Below are 20,637 nucleotides of genomic sequence, written 5' to 3'. Positions count from 1 at the left end.
GGGGGGGGGCGGGGGGGGGTCCCGGTGCGTGCGGGGGGGTTCCGGTGTGGGGGGCTCCTTGCGGGGGGGTCCCGGTGCCGCAGCTCCCCTCCCCCTCCCGTACCCGGTCCCCCCGGTGCTCGCCCCCTTCCCGCCCGGTGCCCCCCTCCCCCTCCCCTCCGTTTACCCCCCCCCCAGTCCCGCGCGGCCCCGACCGCCCCCCACCCCCCCCCCCCGCGCTCACCGGGCGGCCGCGGGCACCAACCGGCGGCGCGCGCCGTGACGTCACCGCGACGGCACACGCCGGGGGGGGGGGGCGGGGCCTCGCTCCGTTACCGGCGGGGGGCGGGGGCACCGGGGGAGGGGGGGGCACGGAGTCGGAGGGGGGGGTACGGAGGGGGGCATGGAGGGGGGGGGCTGGGAGCGGGGATTCATGGGGGGGGGGGGTACGGCCGGGGCGGGGGGGGGCACCGTGAGCCCGGCGCCGTCCCGTCCCGGGGCGCCGTGCCCCCCCCCCGGCCGCGCGGTGCCGCTGTTGTCCCGCTGTAGGAGCGCGGGGCTCCGCCGGGCACCGGCTGCTGGTGGACGGGCCGGGCCGGGGTGTCCCTGTCCCCCCCCCCCCCCCCCCCGGTGACAAGGCTGCCGTCGGGGGGGGGCGCTGCGACCGGTACCGGCACGGGGGCGGTGTGCTGTCCCCACACGGAGTCCGTCCTGGTGGCACCACAACACTTAAAGTCCCCCGGCCTGGCACCCCCCGGCCTGGCACCCCTGTCCTGGCACCCCTCGTCCCCTCGCCCCTCGTCCCATCACCTCTCCCCACACAGACCACCTTCTCCCCCCATTATGCCCCAAACCCACCGTTTTTGCCCCCCCCTCGCCCCATCCTCCTGCCGCCTCTGCACCCACCCCACCCTCAGACACCCCCTTTACTCCCGCAGCATTAACGCGGAGGCCAGTTCTGGAGCCTGGCCCAAAACCGTGACAGAAACATAAAGCAGGAACAGAAATGGGCCAAACATCCCTTGGCGCCCACCAGGACAAGGCACACGAGCCCCAGGGACACCGCAGGGCCCCAGCACGCAGTCTGGACCATGGGAAATTGACCCCAAATTCCTGCCCCCACACCCCTGAGGGCTGTGGAGACCCCCAAGGACAGCAGGGACGAAGGGGCCGGGGGGGCTTCTCCTCTCTGAGCTGTGGAAGGCTCCAGAAGGCAGCTTCTTGTGCTTCTCACCCAGTGCTGGCTGTGCCAGGCTAACAGCCCAACAGAAAGGAAAAGCTATGCATGGAGTGCTTTTTTTTTAATAACCCCCCCCACATCTCACAGCAAACCCAAATACCCCCTCCCCAAACCCAAGGCGCTGGCCGCCCACAGCCCGTTTTGCCCCGCTCCTGGTTGGGTTGTGCAAAACCTAGTGAAAATGTGGCAGCTCCGGCAGCCTCCCCATGGCCCTGGGCTCTGCAGCTCCCTGCTGCCCGGAGTGCTTCTCCTCTGCCTGGCTTCCATGTCCTGTCCCCAGCAAACACCCCCGGACCCCATCGCCAGCCCGTTTCCTTCCTCGCACGCTTGCCTCCTGCTCCCCTCGTTCGCTGCCTCTCAGGGCAACCACCCTCGCTGCAACGTTCAGGGTTCCCCCCTCCCCGCCCCAGGTGCTTAATCACCCTTATTGCCCTTTTCTGATTAATTAATTCTAATTAAATTTGCGCCAGCATTTAGAGGAGAGGTGACGAGGGCTGCGCGAGCTGTTCCAGGTGATTGGCAAGGCGCATCCCTCCGCCTGCCCTGCTTGTGATCTGATCAACTTGGGGGGCAAGGTCTGCCAGCTCTGCCCCATGTCTGTGCCCCCCCGACTCCTTCAGCTGTGCCATGGCTCGGTCTGGGCAGTCACAACAAATTCTCCCCAGGCTGGTGGTGATGTGGGCGCCCCAGCACCGGCCCCTCAGCTCAGAGCCCCTCAGCCCCAGTGCTGGTGTCTGCCCACATGGGCTTTGTCCCCATGTCCCCCGGAGCCAAAACCCAGCTGGTTTGGGTGACCCTGCCCTCACCGTGTGCGTGCCTAGGGAGCAGAGCACATCGTCCCTTCGCTGCTTGTCTGGTGCCCGGCAGCCCTAAGGATATAAAATCAATTTATTACATGAGGAGTGTAGTCTATGATGTGCACTATGTTATATGTTATACGCTATATACTATAGACTATGTACTTTATACCACCTTATACTATATGCTATATACCATTTAATTTATACTACATGCTATACATTTTCTATTATAAGCTATATATGAGGTACTTAGTGCTATGTGCTATATACCATATGCTATACGTTATGTACTATTTATATGACATGTGATATACTGGCTGATAGATCATACAATGTGCATGCGTGTATATACAAACATCTACCCACGCATGCACGCATGTAGACAGACGTAGATGTACAGCGTGCTGTATGGGCCATGCCTATATACACGTATTTTCACACACCAGACAGGTAGATAAGAGTATATGGGTACATGTATACGTACGCGTATATTTACACAAAAATATGTATACATACATAAAACTTTTTAATATGTTTATCCGGTGCAGTGGGGAGGGAGAGAGCAAGCGAGCAAGAGAGTGCGTGCAAGGTGCAGCAGCGTGTCTGATCAGCAGAGCCATGGTGACTACGTGCATCCCTCGTGTCCCAGCTCGGGGACGGTGACACGGCCCCGGTGCACGGCTGGTGTGGGGCAGAGGGGCGAGAGAGGCGGCAGTGCAAAGGGAGAGACGCGGGTGAAGGCAAACTGCTCCGAGTTACAAACGCTCCCCGTTTGATTAATTGTACTTTCTGTTTGATAAATGTTACTCGTGAGTATAAAATATGCAAAGCACTTAGCAAGTTCACACTGTTTAAAGAACTCAGCTAACCAAATTAAAATTCTATGCTAGGAGCCGAGCCGCTGCAGAGCAGCGTGGGGAGGTGACGCTCGGGGAGCCGACCCCAGCACAACGCCCGTGCCAGGGCCACCCTGCAGCCCACGGGAAGGCACCTCGGTCCCCTGGGGCTTTGGTGAGGCCGTGGGCAAGGACCTCGTGCAGCCCCCCGGCTGGTCCCTGCGCTGTATGTGATGAAGCTGACTGCAGCCGGCAGGGGCACGGTGCTGGCTTGGGTGCGGGACTCAATAATTTGCCCTAATTCCCAACCATTTCGGGTGGGGGCAGCAAGCACTCAGAGTCTCCCAATAACCGTGTGGCTCTGGTGGGGCACCCAAACCCCCAAAACAAGGCTTTTCCTCCACTTCTGAGCCCTGATGCAGCTCATCCCTCCCTGCAACCCCCTTATTGAACCACAGCAATGGCACCCTGGCGATGTGACACCTCCCTGCCTGCTCACACTGCTCTGTCCCCTTCCCAACCATCCCAAAACAGCACCCTGGGATGAGCAGGAGCCCCCTGGGTGCCCTGGAGACGGAAAGAGAGCAGCAGCCCCAGGCTTCAGCACCAGCTTTGCTCGTGCTCCCATGGGATGGAGTTTCCCTGTAAGTACAGGTGACTTTCTGGTCGCTCTTGCAGCTCTCCATGGGTAAAGCCACCGGTGGTTGGGGGCACCACGGCTCAAGCACCGAGCAGGTCCGCACCTCCCACCCACGGTGGTCTCGTGAATTGTTTAAAATGTAAGGCTTATCCAAAGCTGCAGATGGGAGATGCTCGTTTTCAGGCAAAACAGCCCCCGGCCCTCCTTGTGTCAGAGCTTTGAATCCTATAAGAGGCCTCAAACCCGACGTCGGGCTCTGCTCTTGCTTTAGGGCATGCCCACCCTTGGTGGCACCAGAGGCGGGTGTCCTCGTGTCACTGGTGCTGCTAAACCCTTCTTCAAGGCGTGACCCACACAGCGCAGCCCCACCTGGGACAGGCTGAAGCGAACCACATCTTGCAAAGCCTCCCACCAGTTTTGGGTGCTGCAGGAGGAGCCAGAGCACGGCCCCGAGCACCCCGATGATGCTGGGCTCGGGGGCAGCAAGCCCAGCCCCGCGCCGTCAGCCCATCCCCACACTCTGAGCAATGCTTTAGCACCCATTAACCCATGCGGCCATAAATCCTTGCGCAGACAAGCCCCAGATACTCCTTTCGGGCGCTGCACTTTGTGTCATTTCAGCATTAGCATGCACACTCTTATTAATTAATACTTGCTAAACCGGGACTAAAAATAAAGCGCTCGGCGTCTCGTTTCGGCAAACGCCGCCCTGCCCTCGTGGGGTAGCGTGCCTGGGCTTCGACGGGCTCGGCACACGGGGCTTTATCCCTTCCGCAGCCAGAAAGAAGAAAAAAATAGGGCTGCACAGAGCCAGGAATGCCGATAAAGCAAAACCTCCTCTTTCCATCCAGGCAAAAGCACCCGTGGCAGCTATTGCTACGGCGCGCCACAGCGTGAGGCTCACGCTCACCTCCGCGCCTGGCTGGGATGAGCTTTGGGGTCAGAGGGCTGCCGCATCCGGGGCGGGGAGTTACCGTTTCTTTTCCATCCCAACTTAACTTTTTTGTTTTTTTTTTTTTTTTTGTTTTCTTTCTTTCTTTGCTGCTTTTTCCTTCCTGGGCTGGGCTGCTTCGGTCGCACTTCCCACTCGGAGCCGATCGCTGCCCCGGCAGCGCGGGCTGGATTGCCACCGAGGGAAGGGTTTAAGGAGCTGGGTGCTGCGGGTGGCTGTGCTGTGCTGTGGCTGCTGGCTTCGATTAAAGCCAAAGGGCAGAGGTGGCTGCAAAAGTCCCTTTTTCCCTGCAAGGGGCTGCTGCTGCCCACCAGCACCCCTCTGCTTGCAAAGCCACCGCTGCATCCTTCACCCCTCCTGGCTGGGAGCAGCCTGGGCTGTGCACAGCGAGTGGATCTGGGGGCACAGCACCAAGATGCTGAGCTGGGACAGGAGAGGACCACGGGGACCGGGGGGACAGGATGGAGCCCCCGGGACAGCACCGTGGAGGGGACACGGGGCAGGGGCAGGTGGCATCTCGGGGCTGGGGCTGGAGGGCATCGCCGCGGGCTGGGGTTGTGCAGGTGTTGCAGAAATCATGTGAGTTGTTGCAAGGGGCAGCAGTTTTGTAATAATTACAGTAATGCTAATAATAACAGTAATAAGGAATTAATTCATCTTTATTAATCTTTATTAAAGAAAAGAAAAAAAAAAAAGCCCACGACTTTATGCAAGTCCGGGACAGCCCAATTTGTATCACATAAAACCCCAACTCCTGCAAGATTTGGGGCTGCTCTTGGCCCCCAGCTTGGGTCTCATCCCCGGAGCACTTTGGCTGTCATTTTGCTGAAAACCCCAAGTTTCCAGCCAGCCCAGAGGCTGCAGAGCAAAGCCTGAAGCCAGGATCCCCCTGGGCACGGCCAGGGCAGAGCACTGCTGGAAGCACCCCTTCTCCTCTCCCCGCTGTGCCCTTCGTTTTCCTAAAAGACTGGGGTGACAAAAATAAAGCAGCCCCCTTCCTGGGGGCAAGGATGGGGCCAGGCGAGGGTGCCCGGGGGGGGTCAGGGCTGGTGCCCCTGTCCCTCACCCCCCGGCCAACTCCAGGCCCCGCAGCGAGGGCTGCGCTTGGCGCTGCAGCGCGGCTGGCTCGCGCCAGGAGTGAATGTAAATGGTGCCGAGCTCCTCGGAGAAACGCTCAGATTCTCCCTCTAAACCGGGGAGGAAAGGAAGGGAAGGGGGAGGAGGGGAAACTAGCTCCGCAGATTAATTCTGCTGATGAAAATTAAAATCGGGCATCTCCAAAGCGAGCCCAGAAGGAGCTGCCACAGCGCTGCAGCCCACCTCTCCCACCCCAGCCAGCCCCAGCTTGGCTCCGGTCTCCTCCAGGGTCGGGTCGTGTGAGCAGGCATCTGCCCCGGCTTTGCTCACGCTTGTCCCACCAAAGACGTGCTGAGGCAGCGGCTCCCCGTGCACGTAAACGTGCTGCAGGTGGTGGGGCAGGAGCAGGCCCCCGGGATGCTCCAACCCGGCCGTCAGCGTGGGGAGGGCGCGCGCCTCCTGTGGGAGGGCGAGTCGGCCACCCAAAATGGTGAGGTTAGTTGCAATGCCAAGGGTTTAAAAAACCAGATTGTTGAGGGCTTTTTTTAATAGATGTCCTTAACTTCCCGGGCTTTGGGGCTCTGTGATGCACTTTTTTGTCCCTGTGCTTGACGGTGAGGACGGCTCCAAAGATCTCCCAGGGCTGGGACGAAGGCAGAGACCGCGGGGCTCCGGGAGCTGCTGCTTTATGGATGAAACCATCCGGGCAAGGTAAGTGCTGGGAGCTGCTGCGGGATCCGACCCTCCCGGCCAGCACCTCCCTCCTGCTCTGCTCCTGCAGAGCTGGGAAACCTCGTGGGGTGTCCCTGTGGCATGGACACGGCTCCAACCGGACAGTCCCAGGGTGGCTCTGGGGACAGGAGGGGACTTTCCTCGGCTCGGACAGCACGTGGGAGGGCACAGGGCGCTGCGGAGAGGGGCCTCGAGGCGCTGCATTCGGGCACCCAAGGGTGGGACCCCTGCTGTGCACCCCGCTGCACCCCACCTTGCGGCTCCCCCGGCAGCGTCCCCGCTCCCTGGCGGCGAGCTGGGTTTTATCTCCGGCTGCTTCCCCCCTCCCTCCCTCCGCCCGCTGCTCCCTTCTCCTCCTCGCTGCCAAGTCCGCAGGTTTCCTGCTGTGACCTTGAGCTCGTTCCTGGAGCTGGTTGTGGGCTTCTTAAAGGAGCCGTGTGGGCAGCGGGGCCCCCAAAAGCCCCCTCCTGCTGCCCCCACCCTCACCGGGAGCCCCGAGGCTGGGGGCCCCCGAGTTCACCAAAATTGGGAGAGGGTGGACGTGGCTGATTCGGCATCCCCAGAGCCACCATGGCGGTGCTCCCCCAGCGCCGTGCAAGGGGTTTGGGTGGCAAAGCCCCCACCCATTTTGGGGGTCCCAGCAGTGCTGAGACCCCCTGGGGCTGGCACTGGCATGGGGAGCCTGGTGCTGGCACCAAGAGCCTGGGGGTGTGCCCAAGGCAGGTGGGTGGCCCTCGATGGCACCGTGGTGGCCCTAGGTGGCAGTTCAGTGGCCCTCGATGGCAGCATGGTGGCCCCACTGCTTCTGGCAGTGGCAAGGAAAGTTTGAAAGCTGCACCCTCTGCTCCCAGCTCCTCTTGGGACCCCTGGAGCATCCCCCGGGGGCTGCCGGTGCCCCTCAGGATCAGCACCCGGAGCCACAGCGAGGCAGAAAGCGCCCCGGCTGCCCTCACCCCGCGTGCCAAGCACACAGCTCAGACTCACCTCAAGCCCTTCCAGGAAAATCCTTCTCCGTGGGAGACCCCACCTGGGAAGCTGGCCTGGGCTCGGGTTTAGGAGCTGAAAGCCCAAGGGAACACGCAGCCAGCTGCGGAGGGACCTGTGTCGGAGAGCCGCTGCCGGGAGCAGCAGCAGCGTCCCAGGCCACGGAGGTCTGAAGCCACAGCTTGGTAAGCTGGACGGGCTGAGGTTTCAGCCAGCCCAGGACATGCTAAAAGCTCCATCAGCTGGAGAGGACCCCGATCAATAAGTGCCTTCGAGGCACATAATAAAACTTGGAAATTATGCAGGCGTCGCCTGGCGCTGCGCAGGGAAGGCAGGGCTCAGTTCATGGGGGTGCTCCTGGGGAGCCAGGGGGAGGGGGCTGAAATTAGGGAGATAGGACGAGGGCCCCGGTGCTGGTGTCTGTGGGTTTTGCCACATCAAGGACTACGTTAGCCATGGCCGTGGAATGATGTTATGATCGCCATCCCTCCTGCTACTGAGCAGCAACCTCGGCTGCTCCGTCGTGGGCACCGCCGATGCTTCGTGACTCGTAGCTGCTGGCCAGGTGGTGCCAGGGCGAGATCTGCAAGCCCAGCACGGCCAGGGCACGATGGAAATAAAAAAATCAGCATAGAAAGGGGGTTAAGGAAAATATAAACTGTAGGAGTTCACCGGAAAGGCGTGAGAGGAAGAAATGATAGGGGAGCACCTCAGCAGGGCTCATGCCCTAGAGCAAACCGACCCCACGGAGGCTGAAATCTCAGAGCTTTCCCCCCTGTGTCACTGAAAATATAAGGGTCATGATGTAAAGGCTCCAACGGGCCTCTGAATTCACAGCCTGGTAGCCAGGACACCCAGCGGAGCTCCTTATCTCCAGGAAGGAGAGGTGAAACCACTCCTTTGTGATCTTCATGCGGGATGCTGAGCCTGATGCTCAGCACGGCGAGCCAAGTCTGGCCAGCAGGAGATGGGACCAAACCTCCAGGACTGGGGCGAGCAGCCCAGGGCTGCCACGACGCGTGGGGACGGCTCTGCAAAACCCCAGCCCGTGCCCCACCGGGCAAGGGGACGCAGCCTCCGCTCATCCGAAGCCCTCCTGGCAGCACCAAGCCGGGGGTAGGCAGGAGGGAGCGGGAGGAGGCTGGCGAGAGGGAAGAAAAAGAGAAAAATGAGTTTTCCTGCTGCCCCAGCGGTGTGGCGATTGATCGGGTGCAGGTTAGTGTGGAGCGGTGCTGAGAGCCTCATTCCCAACCGCCGGCTCACAATTATTGGAAAAAAACCCGCGCTGCTGCTGCAGCGAAATTAGTTATTGATCTCTTGTCTGGGTGACGAGCGCGGCGCTGGGGCTGCGGGGCTGCTCTCCCCCGGGGGGCTGCAGCCTCCCCGCTGCGCTCAGCCGGGGCCGTGCCACGGCCGGAGGGCTGGGTGCTGGGTGCTGGGGTGCTGGGGTGCTGGGTGCTGGGTGCTGGGGTGCTGGGGTGCTGGGTGCTGGGGTGCTGGGTGCTGGGGTGCTGGGGTGCTGGGTGCTGGGGTGCTGGGTGCTGGGTGCTGGGTGCTGGGGTGCTGGGTGCTGGGTGCTGGGTGCTGGGTGCTGGGGTGCTGGGGTGCTTGAGTACTCAGGTGCTGGGGTGCTCATGTGCTGGGGTGCCTGTGTGCTCGGTGCATCTCCAGCGCTGCTCCCTGGGGGCATCCAGCTGCAAACTCAGGGGACAAAAAGGCTCCGAGCACCCCCAGCTGCCCCGTGCCAACCCTCCCGCTTCAATCCTCCCCCAGCAGAGCTTTGCTGGGGGTCCCGGCCCTTAGGGAGCGGTGTCCCGGGGCATCTTCCCCCTCCTGGTAATGGGGCATCGCAGAGGTGCGGGGGATCCGGGAGGTTTTGTGGCCCCAGAGGCTCCTCACCCCCCGGCTGCAGCTGGCTGGAGAGGCTGGAGCAGCGTCAGCATCCCAGCGCCACGGGGATGGGAACGGGAAGGGGGAGCTGAGGCTGGGACAAAACATTTCCCCCCATCCCGGGGCTGCTTTCACAGCTTCAATACGCGCACACACAAAAACAAACAAACAGAGATTTATTTTCTTGTGATTCCTGATGCGGAGCAGGAGCAGGCAACATCTGAAGTGCTCCCATCCAGGGGCTGCCCTCCCAAGGGTTCGTTTCGGGTCTCACCTTATGCTTTTGGTTAATTCTGGAGTTTCTTTTACGCAGCACAACAGCTTCCTGGGCAGGGAAGGTGGCTGGAGGTTTCCCTGGGCATATCGGGGTTGTTTCACCCTCCGAAGGTTTCATTCCCCCAGCTTTTTGCCCCAGAAGGAGACTGGGGCGTTCATGGCTTGGTTTTTGGGATGGGAAATACGAAGTGACCCGAGGGGTTCCTGGTGAGCAGGGGTCTCTGCAGCACCCCCAGGCTTTGCTTTGGGCTTTTTCCACCAGGACGCAAGCACTGCCCCCCTCCTCCGAGGTCCCATGGGTGCAGGACGTGCATGGTGACATCTGGGGGTGCCCGGGGGGGGGTGAGGCCGATGGCCATACCCAGGTGAAGACCCGAATGCTGGTGGCGATGTGACACCAGGAGGGGACACGGCGGGGACAGGACGAGCAGCAGCTCCCTTCTCCTGCCTCCGGGGACAGGCAAAAAGCGGCTGTGCCGTCAGCAGCCGGGGGGGACGGACAGCAGTTGGTGGCCACCGAGGTGGCTCTGGGGGTGTCCCCAGGCCCTGTGACAAGGCACGGAGCCAGCCCTCGCCCCCTGCCTCCTGCTCAGCACCCCGAGCAGCTCAGGACCGCATGGGGGTCCCTGGGGGAGGCCAGGGGGTCCCGGCCCCTTCCCCAAACAAAAGCCTGGGAACAAAAGGCTGCACGACGTGGGGAGGCATCCCCAGGCCGGGGGGGAGAGTTAGAGGGGGGGGGGTATTTGTTTAACCCACGGGGGAGGTGGAAGGGGGAGAGGAAACTGCATTTCAAAGCCTCTCACCCTTTGTCAGCCCCTGGCAGCCCCCCCTCGGCGCAGGCATTCCTGGCGCAGGGCCGCGCAGGGGGGTCCGGTTACACAGCGGCCCCCTCCCCACATCCCCTGCCAGGGGGTCCTGGCCCCTTCCCACAGACCTCCTCTGGGGGGGCACAAGGGAAAAGGGAGCGGGGAGAAGGAACAATGCAGACAGAAAGGGCCCCCAGAGCGCGTTCCCCTGGCTCAACCCAGTTTTGGGCTCTGAATTGGGGGTCCCGGCTGTGCCACTGGCCTGGGGACTGCCGTGCACAGCCCCACGTGAGGTTTCCTGGGGCTGTTTTGGGGTTCGGGTGCACTAAAAGCATCCTTCCCCCCCCCTTCCCAAGGCTCCTGGTCCAGGGAGGGAGGCTGAACACAACCCCCCTGGCGCCTCCTCGGAGAGGCAGCTCCCCAGTTTGGAACTGGGCACCCTGCTGGTGAGAGCCAGGCTCATCTCACCCCTTGCTGGCACTGCACGAGCGCAGCCCCAAAACCCCCAAACCCAGCACTGGGGTCCTAAAATCTCCTGACAACCTCCAGTGAATTAATGAACGAGGGGCCCCGAAACAACCCGCTGCCTCGTACCCCTGGCACCCAGGGTTTGCCAGGCCGGGCCAGGCTGCTTTCACCCCCAGATGCTTTCCACCCGAAATTTTTCCCACCCTAAAGGCTTCCCCGGCTGTCACGGCTCCGTGTCACACAAGTAAGGGGACAAACACGGGGCTGCGCCACCCCGACCCCGTCCCCATCCCGCCCCGCTCGTCGGAGCTGCCCGAAGCTCGGGCCGAAAGCAGAGGCTGGGCAGATGGGAAGACCAAATGATGGCTTCGCAGGGGGGCTCGGATTTGTCTGAGCCGTCGCTGTCTCAGTGAGCGCCTTCGAAGAAGGGACACACTTGAGAAAATCGCCATCTGCTCCCGGACAATTCGCAACCGGAGGGAAAGGTGAAATAAATTCAGCGGCTGCGTTATCCGCCCGGCCCCGACGCCGGCACCAGGGCCGTGCTTTGTGTCGTGTCCTGGAAGCAACTGGGGAACGAGAGGATGGTTTTGGGGCGAGCAAAGCCCAGAAATTAGGAGAGGGTGGACGAGGAGAGGAGCTGGGCTCGAGCGCCGGCAGCGAGGCTCTCCGAGCATCCCGGTTTTGGTGAATTTGGCAGGAAAATTAAATCTTGCCAGATTGATTTTTTTTTTTCTTTCCATCTCTCGGTTTCTAGTGCCTCCTGCTTCCAGCTGGGCTGGAAATACCACAAAAACAGATGCAGCACTTCAGTGCTACGAAGCCGGCAAGAAAGCGACATGAAAAATAAAGGCAGGAGCAAGAGCCCCCGGCACGGGAGGTGACGGCAGGGCTCCTGCCCCTTTTCTTTTGGTCTGTGCTGGGCTCCTCCAGGGCACGAGCCTGTGTTCAGCCTGGGGAAACTCCACCCAAAGTGACACTGCTGGCTGTCACCTCGGCCACCTCCCCCAGGGGCCCACAGCTCCAGTTTTGGGTTTTCCAGCGGGCTGGAGGTGGGCAAGAGGCTTCCCAAAACGCTGCTGGTTTGTTCCCAGAGGGCAAAACGCTTCGGTCCTGCTGAGCGCTGCCTGCTGGGGAGCTCTGGGCTGGGTGTTCCTGCTTGGAGACCCCATCCCCGTGCCTGGGGGCTCAGAAAGGGGGGCTCTGCCCCACGGTGAGCCCCCCCCCCCCCCCGTAGCCACACATGGGCTTCCATCGGTGTCCTGGGCATGGTGCTGCCGGGTGGCGATGGGTTTGATGCTCTGGTGTGCGTTTCGCATTGGTGTGGGTGCAAGCATTGCTTGCGGGGGGTGCTGTGGCCGCAGGGGATGGCACACGGAGCCCCCACCGGGACCCCGCAGCCCCTGGTCACGGCAAACCCAGCACCGAGGGCAGGTCCCATCCCGCACAGCACACGGCAGGGAGCAAGGAGCCCGCAGCAGGGAGCAAACCCAGCCGGACACCCCAAGAGGAAGAGGATGAGGATGAAGAAAGGGAGGCAGAAGGGCAGGAGGAAAGCGCAGCCGAGCCGCAGCGAGCGGGAGAAGCTCAGGCACGGCCGGGCGAGGGAGAGGGAGCCGAAATCTGCTGGGCAGGCTGCGCCTCGCTGTCAGCCGGCTCTGATTAACGGGCTGCCTTCCAGCTCCGCGCCGGCTGCGTTCCTGGCAGCAGCCGCGGCCCCACGGCTTCCTGCCGTAGGAGCGGCTTGCTGAAAGGTTACATTTGCACAATGTGCCGCTGGAAAAGCGGTGCCAGAGGTTGCAGGCGGGGGAGCCGGGCGCGCGAGGCAGCTCCGCTCTTGCTCTGCCTGTGTAATGGAAAAAACCCTCGGGGGGACGCGCAGGAAAAGAGCACGCTGCCGGCCCCCGGCGCAACGCGGCTGCGGAGCGGGGCCAGCCGCCGTGCCAGGGGCAGCACGGGATGGGGGGCGCGGGGAGAGGGCTGGGGGGCCGCCAGCGTGCCCCCCTGTAAGCTGGACGCCTCTCGGGGCCAGCCCAAATGGGGAAAATTCGGGGCAAATCAGGTTCTGCCCACTCAGCCAAAACGCTGCTGCTTCGTGTCGCCGGGCACGTGCCGTGATGGGGATCGCGGGGTGCTGCCGCTTGGTGGGGGAAATTGGAGTTGTGCAGGGGGGATTCCCAAACCTGGCCAGGATTATGGCCTTCGGCGGAGCCTTCGAGCCGAAGCGCTGTGATTTATGGTGCTGGGCACGGCCGTGGCTGCGTCTGCGTGCACGTGCTTCCCATCCCGCGCTGTCCCCATGACTTTTGGACCAGCTCCTCGTGCGCTTGCTGAGCCCACCCCAGCTGCTGTCTGCTGCACAGCTTCCCCTAAAAACCTCTGCTCACCTCCTGCACTGCACCTCCTGCACCAAAGCAGTCTCCTCCACGTGGCCCAGGCTGCAGCTGAAGCCACCTTGGCACGTGGGATTTCCCTTGCGGAGACATCCCAACCGGCCAAACGTTCCCAATCCCTCCTTCAAGGCAAAGGACTCCATCTTCTGCCACTTGCCCCCCCGTATTGCCCTTCCTTTCACCTTCTCTCCCTTCTCCTGCACCACCACCGGCCACCTTTGTGCCCCAGCACGGCAGCACCCACCCTCACCCCGGGGTGCCGTGGCCAGCTTGCTCCGCCTCGCAGGAGCCGACGTTTTCCTTTTTGTCTCCCTCGTTTCCTTGGTTTCAAGGTTTTTCTTCTTCATTGAGCCCCTAATTAAAACAAAACAAAACAAAACAAAAAAAAAACCAAGGATGATTCCCAGATTCTGGGTGCTGCTGGGCTGGGAAGGGGGGATCGCAGCCGCCCCAGCCTGGTTCTCCCTCCCTGGGTGTAGGACCCAACGGGTTTGCCCCAGTTCCTTGGTTTTGCCCCCAGGTTTTTTTATAATCTCGTTTCCCCTGTGCTGTATCCCTCTACCAGAGCTGCCCGGACCCCAAACCAAGCCACATCCCCCCCCTGCACAGCATCGCCCAGCCCCAGCCCCATTGCTCTTGGGTGCGAGCCCTCCCCCTGCAATGTCCCCGGCTTCCCTCTGCGTCTGTTTTTATTAGGATTTGGAGATAAGCTCCCAAATAAAGGCGGTGTTTTTAACCACTCTGCCTTATCAGCCAGCATCCCACAGCGTTCGCCATCCGCCCAGCGGGACTCAGACCCTGGCTGGGTGTCACAGGATGCTCTCGGGTAACAGAGACCCCCAGATCTCCAGGACTCCCCTTCCCCACGTGCAGAGCAGCCCCACAGCCCGCGGCAGGGCTCCAGAGGGCACTGGAGGCTTTGGGAACCCAGCTGTGCACCGAGCAGCCCCTGCCCGGGCGTGAGCACAACCCAGGGACCTCAGCACACCTGGGTTTTATTCCTGGTTCCGCTGCTGGCCCAGGGATGACCTTGGGCGAGTCGTTTCCCTTCCTGTGCTTCCTCTCCTGTTTTATCTCGTACTATCAGCCTTTTTCTTTTTCTTTTTTTTATTTTTTACCACTGGCTCTGCCCGTTGAGGTCTCATCAGCCCACCGTAGCCTCTGTCCGTCGGGCATCACCGGTGGGCAGCATCTGGCCAAGGCATCACATGAGCGTGCCATGATGGCAAAGCTGCCTCTCCAGCACCCCCAGCAGCATTTGGGCCAGTTAAAAATATATTAAAAAATAAATAAATAAATAAAAAGACAAAAAAAATAATAAAAAACACATGGCCCAAGCAAAACAGTTGCCCCCTGCAGAGCTGCATCCTGGCCACGACCGCCACCAGCCATGGAGAGATTTTGCATCAAGCCCCCAAATTTTGTGCAAACGACCCCTGAGCATCCCAGGGGACAGCAGGAGCAGCCCCTGAGCGCTCAGCGAAGCCCCCCGCTTGGATCCCCCTCCCCACGAGGCGCTGGCTGTCCCGTGCTGGATTTTATGGCTCAGGGCGCCGAGTATCCAGCCCAGCTGCAGGCGGCTTCCATCCCCCTGCTGCTCCAGGGAAAAGCAGCTCCTGCATGTGCCTCGCCACGGGGGTTTCCCCCAAGGCAGGACTGGGAGATGTCTCCCCCCCCAGAGCCCCGGGGACCTTGCAGGAGGGCAGAGGTGCAAGGAGCAGGACGGAGGTGGGACCTGGGCCGGGGGGACAGCGGGGGCAATTTTAGCCCGTGAAGCGCCTCCGGTGCAGACCAGATGTTCAGAAGAGCTCGGCTCCCGGCCACCCCCGCTGCAAGCCCCGTTGCCAGATCATGCGAAGAATCCCAGCCCCGCAGCAGAGCCAAGACACCCAGCTCCTCGGGGACTCGGACCTGGCCAGCCAGAGGCAGGCAGCAGCGGTGGTTTTGGGGACAAGCGTGTCACCCGGCAGCTGCTGGCTCCTCTCACCTCCTTCCCGTACCCTGGAGGCAGAGCCCGTTCCCAGGACAAGGCTTTTTTTCCCCTCGCCCCCTTCCTCCAGCCGCAGCAAAACGCATCGAGTCCGCCGAGCGCTCGCCTGTGGACAGCGGAGATCTGGCTGCTTGCACGGGGTTGGCTTCCGTCCTCGTTTCCAGCTGCTAAATTGCATTATAGACAGTTAAAAATACAGCGCATACTTTCCTAATGTGGCTTTTCCGTGGTAAGCAAGCAGCACGGCCCCAAGTGAGATGCTGGGCGATGGCGAGCGGGGCACGGGGTCGCAGGGAGAGCTGCTCTGCCCACCGGCCAGCACCTGGCCCCCCGAGTTGGACCCCAAAAGAAGAGAAATGCGTGGTCCCATGGGGGCAGCAGGCTGGCCGAATGGCTGCCCTGCCCCGTGCCTCAGTTTCCCCATCGGTGGGAGGTTTTGTGGTCCTTCCTCTGCGACGAGATGTGGCAGCAAGCAGGATACGTGTGCATCCCCTTGGCGTTATTTAGCTGGGCTTTACAGAACAGGGGGCTTTTGCGCAGGGATCAGGGGTTGATAGAAGTCCAGAAGTGAGCTAGAAGCGCTCTGTTAACGGTGTTATGGCACAAAAACCTGATTTCTGGGCATGACTGGAGCTGCCGCACAGCATCCCAACGAAACGCCAGCGGCACGGAGCCCATGTCCACTTCGAGGCAGCAGCGGTGCCGCGAGCTCAGACCCATCTCCCCCCAGCACCGATTTCCCTGTGGGTCTGTGGCTTCAAAATCATCTCCTTTTAGCTTGCCACACCACTGCAAGGAGCAACCCAAGTCCCTGAGCGGGCAGGGATGAGTCCCCTCGGGGCTGGGAGACATCCCAGCGAGTATTTGGCCACGTCTGGAGCTGGGGCACAGGGGGCTGGGGAGCGCTGCCACCCCCCGGGGCTCCCAAATGCCTTCTCCTTCACCAAGGGCTGGGCATGGAGGTGACAGAGGTGCTGCAGAAGCTGTCACACCTCCTTGGACCCACAGCACCATGATGCTAAGGGATGTGGGGCACCCTCCTGGGGCACCCAGCCCCGTTGGGTGCCGGTGGCGCAGGGAGCTCCGCACCCATGGGTGCCAGGGGTGAAGGTGCCAGGGGCAGCCCTCAGCTGCTGGCACGGGGACTGAGGCTGCTCCCAGCCCACTGCAACCCCTGCAGGCACCTCCTGGACCTCCAGGGGACCCAGGGGAGCCCCAGAGCCAGCACCCAGCACCCAGCAGGAACAAGAAGGGGAGAGCTGCGAGAGGGCGAGGAAGGAGTTAAAGCCCGGCGCAGGCAGCCCCCACCCTCTCCCTTCTCTGCTAACTTTGGGAGGAAGGGAATAGCATAAAGGTAAGAGTGGAGGAAGGAGAGCGAGGAGACAGATGAGGGAAGGAGAGAGAGAGAGAGAGGGAGAGGGGGAGCCGGGAGAGGAACAGACGGCAGAGAGGGAGCGCGTGGGGGGGAAGATGCTGACGCTTCTCCTCCATCTCCGCGAGATGCGGAGAGAGGGGAGCCATAAAAAAAAAAATAAAAAAATTAAAAAAAGAGGCAAAGACCGAGGGAACATGGGAGAGGGAGAAGGAAGGAGCCCGAGCAAGGGAGCATGTGTGAAAGTCGCAGCGAGAGAAGGGGCCTCTTTGATTCCCCGTGCCTCATACCAGACAGTGTCTAGACTGCAGCAATTATTGTCAGCTCAGAACACCCAGGCATTGCCATTTCAGCTGAAAGGGAGCTTAACAAAGAGCGGGGAAGAAAAAAAAATACCCTGCCAGCGGCGAGCTGGTCTCCCTGCAGCACAAGGGGCTCTTCGGAGGGCCCTCCGTCACCCCTCGCCCCCAGCAGACCCCGGCCCCGTGTGCCCTGCGTGGCGGGGGGGCGGCGGGTGCCAGCCCCAGCCCGCGGACCCCTGGGGGTGGCAGCGGGTCCTGCTGCAGCCCCGGGGCCCTTTGCTGCTTTTGGGGTGCTTTTTGGGCTGTCGGGGTTCCAGGGCGCAGGGATTGGGGTTGGGGAGGTGGGTGCCTCAGGTTTCCCCATGGGCACCCGAGGTGTGCTGCTCCGGCAGGGCAAGCTCTCCAGCTCTGCTGGTTTAAGGAAACGATGGGAATTCTCCGGGGCAAAAGCCCAGGGAAATATCCTTCCGTCTCTCTGCTGCTCCCTTCCCCTCCCCGTCCTCCCTCCCCGCTGCTCTCAGACGAGTTACCCCTTCCCCTCTCAGGCCCTTTGCCCTTTGAGGGATTTTTATGCCTTTGGAGCCTCCCAGCAGGGAATTAACACCAAAAACTGGCTGAGAGTCAGGAATTCCTGCCATGCACCCAAATGCCCACGCCGTGCCCACCCTGGCCCTCTGGTGAGAGCCAGCTCCGAGTAAGACGGGGGGGAAGAGGCCAGGAGGAAGGCTGGGTGTCCTCCCTCTGCCCTGCCTCCAGTTTGGGGAGCTGCAGCGATCCCACCCCGTGGCTCCGGGCCTTCTTCGCCCGTCCCCAAAACGTGGGTGCCGAGAGCAGGGAGCTGAGCGAGCACAGGACCTTCCCCTGCCCCACGGCTCCGGGGACCGTCCCCACGGCCCCTCTGCTGGGAAAGGCAGCTGATCCCTCCTGACACCGAGCACGGCTCGGGTTTAATTAGCACTGTTAATGCTCAGGAGGGAGGCGCGAGGGAATACCCGGCGGCTCGCACGTTTTTGTTGGGTTGGTGGCAGGGGAGCTCCGGGTCGCACGGCCAGGACGGGGTGACCCTGCCCTGGGGGCCGAATGTGGGTGACCCTCACCTAGACCCATCAGAGCAGGGACACCTCGGCCAGGAGGATGAGAGGTTTTGTTGGTTTAAACAAAAAAAATAGATGGAAAAATAAACTGCTGTGAATTTTGAGGGGCGATCACTCCCTGCTCCGAACCAAATCCGGCTCGGGTGAGCTGTTTGTCCTTGTCACCCTCGGGGAACAGGATCCATTTTCTGACCAGGCCTGGCCACGTCTGCCGAACCAAGGACTTCTCCTTGAGAAGATGGCACCGATGTTGCCGTGTGGACAAATCCAGTCCCACTCTGGATCTGGCCACTCTGGTGAATCGGAGAAAATGTCAGCAGAAGTCCTGCAAAGGACCGAGGTGGCAACGGCTGCTTGGGGAGACGTTCATGCCCCTCGTTCGAGGTGGGCTGGCCACGTTTCTCCACACAGGGCTCCCCAGGTGGTGGTCACAGGAGCAGAGCGCCCGCCCTGCCCACTGCTCACGTCCCTGAGGCCTGAGGAAAACACAAAAATGAGGATTTTTACCAAGGAGAACGAGACGTTTTACGGAAAGACTCGGGGAGTGTCAGGCTGGAGGTACAGCCACGGGGGACACCGAGCTTCCACGCAAGTGTGGGTGCTGCAGCAATACAGAAATACTGGGGGTGGGCAGCTCCTCACCCTGTGGGTTTGGGGAAGCGTTTGACCTTCACGGTGAGCTTCGTGCCAGCCCGTGCTGGCCCTGGGCAGGGAGGAGCGTGTCCCATCACAGTCCCATCAGTGTTGTGAAGCCACCGCCTGGCTCTGCAGCACCCCGGGGCTCGGGGAAGAGGCTCCCTGAAGCTCTGCCAGCTGCAGGGCTTCGAAACGCCCGCCCCGGGGCTTTGTACCTCAGACCAAACACAACCACGTAATGCAGTGGGAACGGCACCAAGACGCTCTGCAGCTCTCCCATGCCAGACTCCCATCGCAGCATTGTTGAGCAATGAAAGAAGTAAGACCTTGCTTTCTCCTCCGCCATACCTCCTCTCCAGCTGTCCAAAAACAAACCACCAAAACCTCCCTTGGGCAGCCTGGCCGGCCTTGCAGAGCGATTCGGGGACCCCCAGCTCCCCATGGAGCCCCTGCCAAGCCCAGCCTCACGGAGATGGGGCCTCACACCAGCAGCCCCAGAAGGCTGCAAAGCCCCCGCTGCCCTGGGGGTCTCTGACGCAGCCGCAGTCCCAAGCAGGGGGAGCGGAGGCCTGCGGGTTGCGGTGCCCTCTGCGTGCAAGCAAAGGCTGGGAGGAAACCCAGCCACATCCAGCAGCCCTGGGGCACCCAGCGGGGACACCCCCAGCCGGGACTGGCACCACTCTGCATCCCCGTCCCCATGCACCGGGCACCCCAGCGCCTCGCCACAGCCCTCTCCCCTCTCTGCAAAGCTGTGTGCAAATGCCAACTGCTTGTTTTCCAGTTCCTCCAGATTTACCCCCCCTTTTTTTATTTTTTTCTACCCCCCCCCCTTTCCTTCCTTTCTTCTTCCTGGGTTAAAAATAATCAAGTTTCTGGGAAGCAGCAACTCCTGCTGCGCCTGCCTCCCCGCACTCGCCCCGGAGAATAGCTGCTGCTCGGTGCTGGGCTCCGGCCCCTCCTCGCTGCCTGCTCCTTCCTCCTCCCCACCCCCTACAGGGATCTGACTAATATGCTTGGGCTCTGTTTGCCAGCTCAGCTGGAAAGGAATTTAACCGTTGCGTGCTCTGTTGGGAAGAGCGGGGAGCTGAGGGCTCCCCCAGAGAGGAGCCACCCGCGCTCCATCGCCCCGGCACCCCCGGGTGGGCTCGGTGCCCGGCCACGCTGCCCTGGGCACGGGGAAGAGAGGGATGGAGGAGGTGGGATGCATCGTGCTGGCAGCCCTAGGTGCCAGCCCCGAGCCCCAGGTGGGTGCGATGATCCCAGGGGCTCCCTCAGCCTTCCCATGGGGGAGGCGAGGCAGAACGCAGCACCCCAGGTGCCGTGCTCCCCACGGAGCTCCTCGCCCAGCCCTGGGTGCTCCCCTGGGCGCCTAAACCCCAAGTGACCGAGCCTACAACTCGCCACAGGCCTCAGCAAAAGGCGAGGGTGCGAGCTGGAGCCCCACGGATGCTGTTAGGGGTGGCGGTGGGACCGGCTGCCCCACGGCCCCAGGTCTCCTCTGGTCCCCTGATGGGGCTGGCGAGCCCCGGGCGCGGGGAGCTGCGGCTCAGAGCTCTGCAGTGCAGCTCTGGCAGGAGCGAGCAGCCTCCTCCGAGCCGCCAGGAACCAGCCTCTCCTCCAGCTCCGTGGGTAGGGAGTGGAGAGCTTAAGGCAATGTCATGCCTGGGTGAAAACCCCGTGGGGACAGAGCTCCCCTGGTCCCCCCCCGGCGAAGGCTAGGTGCTAAAAAAGCAGGGTTTTGGGGGGACCCTCTGCTCCCCTCCCTTCCCAGCCAGGGACTGAGCACGAGCAGGTTTAGCAGCACGGCAGGAGGAGCAGGGAGTCCTGTTTTAAAGCAGGACAAGCCACACACAAAAAAAGCCTTGACCGAGGTTATCCCAGAAAGTCTGTGGCAGAGGCAAGAGCTGACCCCGTTCCCCGAGGCTCCAGCTCGCTGCTGTACTGCAGCATCTCCCTGCTCTGCCGAAAACTCCCCTTGAAACCTCCTGGCTGTTGCAGAAGCACTTCAAAGCCAAGCCCAGCACCCTGGCGCTGAGCAGAACCAGGAGGCTCCCGCTGGCTCAGCCCTGCTGCCCCGGTGCCAGGGCACGCAGCGTCCCGGAGCAGGATGTGACCCTTCCCGGAGCCACCAGCTGCAAGCGTGGCCCCCCTGGAGATGGGGCTGCGGAGG

General features: G+C 61.9%; 1 protein-coding gene across 1 annotated transcript in view; it reads right to left on the bottom strand.

Annotated features, from left to right (window-relative positions):
- The window catches only part of NTMT1 (N-terminal Xaa-Pro-Lys N-methyltransferase 1), a 2,443-nt gene extending 2,186 nt beyond the window's left edge, over positions 1-257 (bottom strand). The window contains exon 1 of the mRNA XM_035341326.1: positions 224-257. The gene's annotated coding sequence lies outside the window, so the exon portion shown is untranslated. The remainder of the gene's footprint in view (positions 1-223) is intronic.
- Between the last annotated feature and the right edge of the window lie 20,380 nt (positions 258-20,637).

Source organism: Oxyura jamaicensis, chromosome 17 (assembly GCF_011077185.1).
Source record: "Oxyura jamaicensis isolate SHBP4307 breed ruddy duck chromosome 17, BPBGC_Ojam_1.0, whole genome shotgun sequence".
Taxonomy (NCBI): domain Eukaryota; kingdom Metazoa; phylum Chordata; class Aves; order Anseriformes; family Anatidae; genus Oxyura; species Oxyura jamaicensis.
The sequence above is the reverse complement of the archived record's forward strand: the minus strand, read 5'-3'. Positions and strand labels throughout refer to the sequence as shown.